Raw genomic sequence first — 12,087 nt, 5'->3', positions numbered from 1 at the left:
GTAATGACCAGGTTTCCGCCCAAACTCCTCAAGGACCTTAACGTCCTGAGTTCCTGTGATCTTCCCCAGCTCCTGTATTGTTAGTGGCTTTCCTTTCTGGACTCTTTCTGCTGTTCCCAGATGCACAAGTGGACCTCCAAACTAGACACAGTTTTGCTGCCCTGATCTCAGTGTAGCTCCCTACAGAGGCGGGATCGCTTCCCCACCTCTAACTTGATACCTCCCTTTTCATACACTAAGAAGACACTCTTGCCCTTTCAGCTGCAGCTTTGCATTGAGAGCTCATGTTGAAACTGTTATCTCCACTGACTTTTTCAGTCTCACTCAGGGTCACTTTTTTCCAAGACAGAATCTTCCATCTTATAGCTGTAATCTGCCCTCTGGGTTCCCAGATGTATCACCTTGCATGTGGCTGTATTAAATGCAGCCAAACTGAATCACAATCACTTGACCAGGAGATTTGGCTCACTCTGTAATAGCAGACATCACCAAGATTGGTTACTGAAACTTTATCAGCAAGAATTGTATATTGTCACACAGGTTGTTGGTAAAACAATTTAAATACTGCTAGACCATAGGGAAATACTTTTTCTTTTTTTTTTTTCCTTTTTTTTTAATGCATCTCTCTAAAGGTACCCTGCTAATTGGTACTTCTCCCTTAAAAATTGCACCACTGCAAACACACTTTCAAAAGATGGTTTTGAGATGTATGAGGTATCTGCTATGTGATTCTTTTGTAATGGAAGTTTTAACTCAAAATTTCACTTACGGTAGAAAAGTTCAAGAGCCCTATATTAAAAAACAGCCTTCATAGGCCTGCCCCATAATCTTTCTATCCCTAATAATATCTCCCAGACAGGTTTGCTAATTCCTAACCTGTGTTAGGTTAACACTAATGCATACACTGGTATGAATTATGTCCTTGGCACTAATTATTTGTTATTAAAATACTGAACAAACTGTTCTGTTATTTTCCTTGGATTGTTCTTGAGCTAGCCTCTGTATAATGCCATGTATAATTTAAAGTCTGGTTTCCTAAGGAAATTTTATTTAGTCAGATCTGGACATCATTCATTCCTCTTTCGTAACAATGGAAGCTCTTAGCCAATTTGAACTAAATTTCTTGGTGAGACTAATGTTCCAGAGATGCTAATTATTGGTGAGTTTTGTAAACAAGTTCCAACAAAAAGAGTGGATGAAGGAGGCTCAACGTAATGCCCATTGCTCAGACAAGCGTACTGCATCCCAGACACTTCATCTAAGAGAAGACCTTGGGAAATCTGGCTCTGTAATAACACTGTCATGGCACTGATGGAAGAATATCTCAGCTGGTTGCTTGTCTCTTTGTCCCCACTGCTTTCTAATATTAGACTAAGTTCCTGTAGTACACTTCAGTGTCTTGCATACAACTCTTGTTGCAGAAATTTCTATTTTTGGCAGGTACAGTGTCCCATTCTTATTTTTAGTCTAATGTCAGTGTGCTATTAAGAAGATGGCATCTCCCTCCTGTGCTCCACACACACAACAGACATATCCACAGACAGTTCCTGCCCTTTTCTACACATCTATTTATCACTTCTCTATCTCAGGCTGATAATGATCACATCATCTATAGTTTGTGTGTTTGTAATTAGCTTTTCTTAAAAGGTTTATGTTCAGCTCTTTAGACCACAAATATTTCAGGAATTCTGTTGGCTTCAGTGAGTAGTCAACTACATAGTTTAGCTTACAGCTTTTCTTTTATCCTTATCTTGTTTCCATCCGTTGTATACAAGCTTTATATCACTGATTATGCATCTACTTGCAGTATGTACAGCTGCGATATTGACACTAATGAGGGCTCCAAGATAGCATCTTTATTGTAATAAACTGTTAACGTGGCCCTAAAATGCTGCTGCTTGTTGTTCTGCTTCACTATGAAGCAGCTGGAAGGTATGTCAACTGTCAATCTGAATATATTCATATACAAGAAAATGAGAAGTTATGAATATGAAGCAATAGAGACTAAACCAGGCAAACAGGTCTAGACCTGCAGCTCACCTGGGCTGTAGCTTGCACACAGCAGCAGCTCACATACGTGTGATGAAACAAGTGTAAGAGTTTTCCACTTCGATTTGGATAGAGATAGAGGTTATGAATTTTGCCTGGAATTTACAGTTGTCTCCACTATGGCTCCCTACTCATCTAATTTTGTTTTGCTATGATCTTCCTGAAGATCTCAGTGTCTTTTCCAAAAGTCACAAAATAGCAGAATACTCTAAAGAATATTGCAGGAAAATATTACACCCATTTTGCAAAAAGAGATTAAACTAGTAGTAGCCAAGCATCTTGATTTCCCGTGCCTTATTGTAATTGCTAGACAACTTTGGCCTCTCCAAAATGTGCTCTCCTGAGTGTAGCATTCTTCTGCAGACACATCTGTGTCTGAAGACCACATATTCAGTACTTCCCATTTGTACCACGTTATTAAAATGCTGACCTGTGATCTTAAATTGGTATCTGGTAGAAAGCACAGAAATTGCAGGTGTATGTGTGATGTTTGTTGTCTTCTCTACAACCTGGTAGTGGTGAGAGACTATCAATAGTGTAACTCATTCAGCCACAAATTAGCAGTCCATGAATGACAGCAGTATATGTCCCAAAGAAATGTAAATTTTTGAAAGAGACCCACCTTCCCATCTCAGCCTTACAATCACTGTCCACTTGGTGACAGTTTGGAAGAAAAATTAATGTAAGAAATCAAAGCATGAGGAACAGAGAGGGGTAATGCTGAAGATGATTCGGGAGGGGAAAGCAACCCCTCCATAGATTTCATTTGCCCTCACTAGCCTTGTGAATGGTGACTAAGTCGAGGTTACACAGAGACGTTAAAAAGATGAGACACAACACAAGAGGAAGCAGTGGAAGGATGAAAGGTTTGCTGAGATCAAATGAGAGAAATGAGGACTCGGAGGGTCAGTCCTCCCTCTTATGCTTGCAAGTTCAGGCATTGACTGTGCAAGGAGCCACAGTTGACAAAGCAGGATCTGCTGAGCGACATAGGGATGAAGGGCCTGATTCTTCACTCTTACACCAGCTTTGCATGTGTGATACCCCAATTGACTTCAGTGCATAAAGCTGGGAGCAAAGGAGCAGCAAGTCCTCTGATCAAACTGTGTAGGAGTACTTAACCCCTGCTGGGTGGGTCATAAACCTGTGATTACATTAATGGTCCCCAAGGCCTAGGAACACTTTGGGAAGATTTTAAGAGCCCAGTGTTCAACCATTTCTTTAGCTGCAAAGAGAAGAAATGACAGGTTCTATCTTTGCAAACATTTCTCAACAAAATGGGAACTGTCACGAGTGGGTTTTTGTTCACTGCAAGCCCTGCAGAGTTCCAAATGTTTTCCACTGTCTGGTGAAAGACAGAGAAAGCAGCAAAGTGGTAATAGCCAAAAATATCCCAGGAAATACTTGCAAGCTGTGCAAAACTCCCACAGTGATAAGGGATGTAAGCAGTCCTGCAAGAAAATTCTGTGTAAAGCTGTGTAGTGATTGCATATAACCAATATGGGATTAAACCCATATTCTCCAGTAAATTCTTCTTCTTTCTACAGACCCTGGTCTAAAGTGATTGTGGACAACAACTAATGCCTCTCAAAAGTGTATCCACAACTTGGACTGGGGAGACTGGGAGGTTAAATGCCATGTTGAATTTAACATGATTATTCTGCTCAGCTTCACACTCCAGGTACGTATCAGCTGGCCCATTAGCGGTATTCCAACCATTGCAGCAATAGGGGAACACGAATTTGTAAATATAAGTACTATTGTCTCTAAAGAACTTCACTATTAGCTGAATTTTTTTCCTGGTCCTATATATCTGCAGCTTTTCTGCCCAATAAATATGGAAAAATAAATTCATTATTTTTTACGCTGTCCAGTGCAACAGAAACTTTAGAGGTGATGCTAATGAGAATCAGAAGCACAAGACTGATGCAACTGGACTGATTAGCCTTACCAAGAGCCTCGGCTCATTCACACAACATAATGCTGCACTGACGTGGTCGTGTTGTTTCTGGGCTCTGAACTGTTGCCTGCACGCTGAGGGGAAATGGCTGTTGATGGTGCTCTGAGCAAGCTGGAGAACATCTCAGAAAGCGCGGGGTTGCACTGTGTGGACAGACCTTTTGTGGTAGATTTTGTACGGTCTTGTTCCCACTGGTCAAAACAGTTAAAGACCTCACTGGTCATGAAAACTCCTTGTGTTCAATGGGAAGGGAAGAGGAGGAATCTTACAAGAAAAAGATATCTCAGCAAATCTCCTTTTTTTCTTTTGTAAATGTATTGATGAAAGTGATTTAGTTTCATTAAAATATATGGTGCATTATGTCAGGCTGTTCACTGTGACTTCAAACAGATCTAGCAAAGGTGATCTTCTCTGCTAAAGAGGGTTGTTGTTTTTTTTCCAACAAAATTATTTTAATTTGAAATGAAATGTTCTTTAGAATAGATTTTGAGATTATATATCAATGCTGTCATCCACCATGCAGGAAGTGAGTGTAAGCACAATCTGTAACATAGAATGATGTACTGCAAAAGAAAAAAAAAAAAGTAATAATTTGTTTCCAGTTAAAACCACACCCCTGTGGTCCAAAAACTGTCTAAGAACACCTCCAAAGCAACCTTTAATGTGTGTGTATGTGCATTAGTGAATTTCTGTTCTCAGTGAAAGAGGACTGCACGTCTCAGCACTCTGAATAAGAACAGAGCATTCAATCTCTCTCCATAGCAAATTCAGCCTTCAACAAGTAAGTTCTTCCAGGGATGGCAGTGATGCAAAACTGCTTTGCAAATGTTTTTCTCAGTTTTGTTGCTAGGTGATGACTTGGAAAACTTTGCTATTCCTGCTGAGAGGTTTAAAAAAAAAAAAAAAAAAACAGGCCTCGCATTAAAAAGTATAAAAAATAGGACATCTTGCTCCGTAACTCCCATTTCCTAACTCCTGGAGCCTGCACCCTGTGTGCCTTCTGCGCTCTCACATGCCCCTCTCTCCCCACTGCCTCAAATCTGCTTGCCAGAAGTTGGAGGCCCAAAGCAACACTTCTATTTCACTGTAAGAAAGAGAGAGAACATTAATCTTTCTATCCCTAACCAAAATAAGCAATTCTGCAAGTGTGTGTTGGTTTATACTGGCTTTTCCTTTCTACTTAAATTTTACTGGGTTTTAATTTTATTAATCCAATCCTTGAATGAACAGATTAATTACTGATTAAATGGCTGCAATCAATTTTTCATATAACAAGAAACAAGAAAGCTTTGGGGATGACCCCACTGCAGTTTACTGGATCATATACCTGGGCTGAATGCAAAATTGCTTGACTCGTAGCATGTTGGTAACTGATGAAGAAAAGATCTAGAGGCAGCACTGTAACATCACATTGGAAGCTCAACGAGTTATCCCTTGAGCCATTTCCAAAGTAGGCCTGTTGGGAGCCGGGGGCAGTGGGTTGGGATGGAATAAGATGCATTTATTCAATCCATTGTTGATTTTTGTGTCTGTGTGTGTCTGTTGGGGCATTTTTGATATCTTATTATCCAAGTTGCCAGAGATGTAACCTTGAACTAACAAAAGGCTAAACAGAGTACACTCAGAAGCAGGTAGCCACTGCTGCTTTCTAAAATCAGAGATGAAAGCCTTATACTATAAACTGAATTTAGGAACAAACACTTTTTACATATTGAGTCTGGACCAAAATATCCATAATGGCTAAAAATTACCATGGTCAGAAGTTAAAGTCAGTGAAGCAAACACCTTCATCATCTCCAGTGAAGTTCTTGACATTTGAGAACATTCAGTTTCTCAAAATGATAGCCATTCTTAAATGCAACTAGCACTGTACAACTCCATTGAAAGACATAAAGCCATGAATTTCAGGCCCTCATCCTGTAAATCTTTGCATTTTATTTTAAAATCTATTCACATGAAAAGCTCCCTTGGCTTCAAAGACATCATTTGTATTCATGACATTACACGTGTGAGAGTTTTTCTGTGATCGAGGTCTAAACCCAGGAGAACCAACAAGTCTCAGTGTCTGACCTAAGTTTCCACCGCCTGGTCCTAGAAAGCTTCTGGTGGTTGTGGGTTTGTCTCTGCTGCTGGACTTGTTTTCTCTCCCTGTGCAGCCTCCACAGCAGATGCACAAGTGCCAGCAGTCACTTCAACACTTCATTAGTTATGGTGTGATGGCAGAAGTTATGTTCTCTCATGTTAGAAAGCAGTAGATTCGATGAGGGGTAGGGAAGAGGAGCTTGTTTGTGAGCAAACGGGATGGGCAGTCATTTCACAAGAACAAGTGGCAGAGACATTGCCCTAAGAGATTGAGGGATTTCTGGCTGCCTTCTTTTTAAAAAAAACAAATTCAAGTGAGAACATCGTCAGTGACAGGTGAATTAGCTCCTCTCCAGCCTTCATTATACAGAGTGGATGGCAACTCTACTCTCAAAGATTCAGAGATGCATTTATTATCTAATTATGTATTCATCACCATGAGAAAAATTATTCATTGCAGCATTGCTGTTCTGTGCAGAATGTTCCAAGAGGAGGGATGGAGCTAGAGAGGAGGCTTTTTGTGGTTGATGGTGTTGAATACTTACTTACCAGTGAGCTTTACATGTGGTTTATAGATCTCTTCTGCTAAGGCTAAACTTCCTCAAAGGTACCAGTTCAAAATTAACTGCTTATTGTCAGAATAACTTAGAGTGGGTTTATTCCACCTTGTAAGTCTTTCAGTCCTTGGTTCTGCTGATGTCAAGGCAGTTTCTCACCAGCATTTGAGTTTTTGTTTTCCTCTCATCACCTGTCTGCAAACAAAATGTTGTGGATCAATTGACTGTTTATCATGCACTGAATCATCCTTAGAAGTTTGCTCCAGTCTACTGGCTACATACTAATGTGTTTTGAACAAGTCTTTAAAAGTATACATCTGTTTAATAATCCAGAATCATTTGGGAAGGCTAACATTGATCTTTGGAGTGCAAAAATTTTGCAGTGGCTTAAAAGAAAGGCAACACAAACAAACACCTTCCTACTCAACATTAGTCAATCTCTAGCACAAGAGTTTAGAAGAAATAGCCACTGTGGGATGACCAGCAAATGAATCTGTGTCACGTACGTGAGAAGGAAAAGGAGATTCTTGTCTTTCAGGTATTTTTAAACAAAGATGGAAAATATTAGTTAATTTAGTCAAATGAAGGTAATTTGTGATAGTGCAATACCTGGCGGAAGCAGCTCACGCAGCAGCTCTGTGAAAGACACCATGTAAAGGACTGTTGAAAGGGGGTCAGAGACTGTCAACGGTGCCTGTGAGCATCCCCCTCCCAGTCTGGTGATGGGTTCTTGCCAGGGTGAGCTGACACAGCAGGAGCTGCACTGCACAGCACCACCGGCTCTGCTCACCTGTTTTCCTGTGGGACCAAAGGCTTACGAAGGTCTGCTGTCCGCATTCATCTCTGTGGCCCCTGCTGAAGACTTTTGAATTCATTTGCTGATTTCATCTGAACTTGACAAGAACATAAAGGTCTCAAAGATCAGCAAGTTCCTATGGGTTTCAAGAGGTTTCCAATTAGTCTTGAGGCAAGGGCCCAAATTGTAGAAAATCAATATAGGAGAGAAAAAAAACACGTATAAATTCCCAATTATGTCAAATACTACTGGAACTTCATCCTCAGACACTAAAGGCAATGATGAGAGGTAAATGTGTAGAAAACCAGACTTCATTGGCTTCATCATCTTGCAGAACTACTTGTTCAGTTTTAGGTGGGTTAAACAACCATAGGAGGAGTTTGGATGCTGCAAGGACAGTGGGATCTGGGAAATGCGTGGGGACAGCGGATGCTGGCTCCAGCAGTGCTGTTACTAGAACAGGCACATTCAGAAATCCATGCAATGAAGCGTCCAAACCCAAATGACCTCATTGCCCTCAAATGAAGACAGTTATGAAAGAAGGTACAATTGTCCAAATGCTTGGAAATTTGGAGCCTTGGAGCAAGAAAATAAAAGCCTGGATAGCTAAGACAGCAGATGAGCTAATGATTGGTTTGGATTACATTATGAGTGGTAACTTTATATTAAATGCCAGGAACAGTATGTGGAAACTCCCTTTAAAGATGTGTCTTGGATCAAACAAGTGATTTGCAGGCAATTGGTTTGCTGTGAATGAATTTTCCAAGGACAGATAGTGTGATAATGGCTACGCACTGCAGGAGTTTTCCAGGAGGATGTTTAAAGACTGAGTGCTTTGCCATGGATTTTAGCTGTGCAAGGTCACATTGGTCTGCAGCAGAAAGAGGACCTGTCTATTTTCCAAATCCACATTCCTGACAAGCAGCCAGAAGCAGAGAGGAGCCCTGCAGTGGCATGAGTGATCCAGAGAAATCAAGGAGATACCAACACAGACAGAGGAGATGGTGATTTGCCAGGGTTTTCATCAGAAGGGTCTGCTGCAGAGCTGTACCCATAGCCGGAGAGCAGCAAAACCATCTCAGGAAGCCCGCAGTTTGGCCATGGCAGAGACTCACCCAAGCTCTGTGCCAGCCAGATCCAGGTGAGAAGCTTTGTTGGTGTGGCAGAAAGTAGCAAGCCACGGTGGGTGCAAGGTGAGCTAGTTCAATCTGTGCTAGTGTTGGGTGAGCAGCTGCTGGCTCTGCTCTGGGCAGCTTGGAGCAGGGGCAGAGCAGGACCCAAAACAAAAATAACATCAGAGAAATCAGCCCAGTAATAAATGCTTCTCAGTGCTACTGGAGAAGGCAACAGCACAAATATTATACAATGTATTGAAAGGGCAATACCTGATTGCAGAAAAAGCCTCCCTTTCCTTTACAGGAATTAGATCACTGCTGAGGAGGTGCTGCTGAAGTCGTCTCTGACCGGTGCCACCCCCACTCACAGGGAGTGTTGTCACTGATACTCGTTATTTGCAGTCAGGATGCACTCTGGACTTCTTTTCTTTTAGAAAATAGTTTCCTCGTTCAAAAAATTATGTTTCCATCACACTGAAGGTAATCACAGGTGGAAATCAAATTTTTCAAGTAATTTTTTCAAATAGTTTCAGCAGAGGAAGGAATTGGAGTGAAATCGCTGATGCCTTTCGCACAGGTTTTGTCACTGAGCTGGTAATTGAAGGAAGAGACCATTGATGAGATATTTCAAGGCTTACCCTTCATCCTTTGTTTTTGTTGCAACTACTCAAAATTGTATTTTTATTCAATTTTAGGGCAGAAGCAGCCAAATGGATCATACCCCTCTACATGAAGCACAAGTATTTTTCCTCCTTTTTTTTAATTTTTATTTTTAATTTTTCTATTTTGTCAAGAAAGAGGGAATACACTGTCTTTGTTCTGCCCTGGCTGGTTCAGCAACCAAAACAGGCAATGCTTGCCCAGCACTGGCCAGGAGAAAACACGAACAGGTCTACATACTATGACTCTCCAGGATTGTGTCCATGGAGAGAGAGCTTGTGGAGGGCTGGAGCAAGCATGGTGTTCCCCTCCTGTGGGGCCAGGCAGCCCCAGCATGTGTGTGCCAGGGGAACATCTGTCTCCAAAGGAGCTGAGGTTTTCTATCACCCCAAGTTGTTAGACGTGTTAGTTTTGCCTCTGAAGGAGCGGGTGTGCTGTCACTGAAATGGCCTCTGGAGCCACTAAGGGATTCCCAAAGGGGGTACCCTGATATCTTCATACCGTGTTTGGAAATGGTTTGGTCACAGAGGGCAAAATCTAAGTTTAAAGGTGATCTGTGTTTAGGTGATGAAGATAAATCAAAGGATGCTGATGGCAGTTATCATTAGGTAGAAAAATAAAATTATTTGTTGCTGTGGACATAGTTTAAGGGATCCCTGCCACGTGACTGAGAGGAGATCAAAAAGGGGGAAAAAAACCTGTAGAGGTTTACATGGCACCAGAATGGCTTCATTTTTTCATGTGAATGGCTTGGATGTGCTGTGGTTCATAGCTGAGGCTCTGTGGATGTGATGAGTAAAGCTGGGGTGGAAGTTTCGTGAGGGGTTCATCTACCCACAGCACCAAGTTGGTTTTCTCATGATGCTACAGACCGAAGAGTTCCCACTCACTGGCTCGTCTCGGCTGCTCCCTCCTGTCCCTGTCCCGACCGGTGAAACCGCTGCCTGTGGGGCCACATTGTGAGCTGGCTGAAGCAGCCGATCTTCCCGGAAAATAACCTGACACGAATGGAAATTTCTTTTCAGCTGCATCAGCTCTGCGATCTGCTTCACTGTGTTGTGGCAACACATCTAAGGGGTGGCATAGACCGTAACGGGCAGCGGGGCGTGGGAATATTTTAGTTTGATATTGCCATCGGACCTAAAAGCCCGCACTTGAATGTCACTGAAATTCAGGGAAAGTGAGCACCACTTTTCTTATAGGGTCACTATGCAAAACAGTCTAAACTTCTTTCAGAAATCAGGATAAAACAACCGTGGCTTCTAATTCAAACACACCAGCACTGAAAATGTAGTATCTGCCAAGCCCACGGGAAAGGGCTGCGGTGGGTGTCTTTTGGTGGCAGCTGGGATGCTGTAGGCAGCACTGAAGCAAGAGTTTTCAAATAGGCTTCAAAAAATAAGTAATTTGTCTGTTTTTCTCCCGTGTTCTGACTCATTCGGGATCACATTTTATACCTAAACAAGAATCCTTTTAAAAATATAATCAAAATGACTCCAGAAGTTAGGGCTTCAAGCAAAATAGAAATGTATTGAGACTGACACTAAAAGTGTGGGAGTTGATAACTCCAACACATTTACTTGTAACTGCTGTCAGGATTTTGAAATTCAGTTGAGTTGAGAGGTTTCATGAAGCAGCTAGTTTAGAAACATTTGAAGTTGGGTAGTTGTGCCTTAGTCCTAATTGCAAGTGGAAAGAAAGGCGTGTTTAAAACAACAATCTCCTCTTTTCTCTGGGTCCCAGTGAGCAAAAGGAAAGCTTTAAATAAGACTTTGTTGCAGAATTTCCACTCCTAGCACTGAAGCATTATAGCCCCACTTTGTTTTTTTTATTCTTTTTATTTCTTTCCACTATGAGAAAAAGGCAAGTTCACTGTAAGTTGAAAAGCAAACAACCAGGCTAGGAATCTCTATGTACCAAGCAGATGGGCGCACATGGCCCTTTTTGGGATACTTGGGCCAGTCTCCTTAACCACAGCTTGTTTTGCACTGCGTATCACTGCACACAGGCCATTGTTGCCATGCACCTGCCTGTAATTTTGGAGGTTCGTCTACCTCCAGCAAACTATATTTAAAAACTCAGTGCTGATTAGAGGGGAAAAAAAAAGTTCAGGGGAAGGGATTTCCTAGTTCACAAATAAGAATGTGCAGTGGAGCACTTACTAAGTAAACAAAACATGGGCAGCTGAGAGAAATCAATTTAGCTGAACAAACAATGTTCCATGTAATGAACTACTAATTATCCTTTTATGCCATGTCAGTCTGAATGATTACAGAGCTGTGCAGTTTAATTTGACGTTTGAGCATTGCCTTGCTCCATTAGCCTCATATAAAGCTACAACACGTTGAGAGGAATTAAAAAAAAATGGTGGTGGGTTGGGGGAGAAGGGGGCTGTATTTATCCAGAACTAAGTAAGCACCTGTAGCAGTTATGCGGAAAAGAGCTTCTTCATTTTTCCTTCTTTGGGCTTTTTTAAATTCTTGATTGTGGGGAAAGGGGCAACACTTGGGAGACGTGAAGGAGCATTTCTGATGCTCACAGCAAACTCCTTCAGTGTGTTGATAACATCCAGGTCTTTAGACCCTGCTTTAGACTGTCATCAAGGACTAGAATAAATAAATTGTGTCGATCAGACACACAGATCAGGGAGAAAGTGGATGGTAAACAATACATTGTGGGAGCAAATATCTTTCCTTGGATACTTTCTTTTTACTGGTGATTTGCACACAGTAGGTAAATCAAATCCCTAGGTGCTTGGGAAATCTCATGGTTAATCTAGGACTGAAGGACATGTATTATAAATACTGCTTTATTATCATACTGTTTGTCCAACTACCTGTACTGATAACAGGATTAGAGGGAATTAAC

The 12,087-nt window shown here is 41.5% G+C and overlaps 1 long non-coding RNA gene across 2 annotated transcripts in view; it reads left to right on the top strand.

Annotated features, from left to right (window-relative positions):
* Nucleotides 1-12,087, top strand: part of LOC110361830 (uncharacterized) — a 63,690-nt gene that overhangs the window by 38,649 nt on the left and 12,954 nt on the right. For both annotated transcript variants that reach the window (XR_010474642.1, XR_010474641.1), the window contains one exon: nt 3,597-3,730. This is a non-coding gene — a long non-coding RNA (uncharacterized LOC110361830). The remainder of the gene's footprint in view (nt 1-3,596; nt 3,731-12,087) is intronic.

Source organism: Columba livia, chromosome 9 (assembly GCF_036013475.1).
Source record: "Columba livia isolate bColLiv1 breed racing homer chromosome 9, bColLiv1.pat.W.v2, whole genome shotgun sequence".
NCBI lineage: Eukaryota > Metazoa > Chordata > Aves > Columbiformes > Columbidae > Columba > Columba livia.
This window is presented reverse-complemented; position numbering and strand designations above follow the sequence as displayed.